This window comes from Penaeus monodon, chromosome 34 (assembly GCF_015228065.2).
Source record: "Penaeus monodon isolate SGIC_2016 chromosome 34, NSTDA_Pmon_1, whole genome shotgun sequence".
NCBI classification, from domain to species: domain Eukaryota; kingdom Metazoa; phylum Arthropoda; class Malacostraca; order Decapoda; family Penaeidae; genus Penaeus; species Penaeus monodon.
This window is the reverse complement of record NC_051419.1, coordinates 33,974,034-33,974,288: the sequence shown is the minus strand read 5'-3', so window position 1 is coordinate 33,974,288 and position 255 is coordinate 33,974,034.

Below are 255 nucleotides of genomic sequence, written 5' to 3'. Positions count from 1 at the left end.
GATGAATAAAAAAAGGTCAGTCACCGATAATCTAAAGAAAATGGATAGGAATTAAAGAAAACGGAGAGAATCGAGGTGTGATTTTTTTTTTCTTTTTACAGGGATATTTCCATGTACTAAGAACGTAAAGAAGCATTCTAGTCATAGTTTACTTAATTAAGTATTTATGAGATTTGCTGTGCAGATCTTCATGGGAGATATGTTATCGTACGTGTGTAGATAGAGAAGTGTTTATTTAGAGAAAGAGAAAAGAAA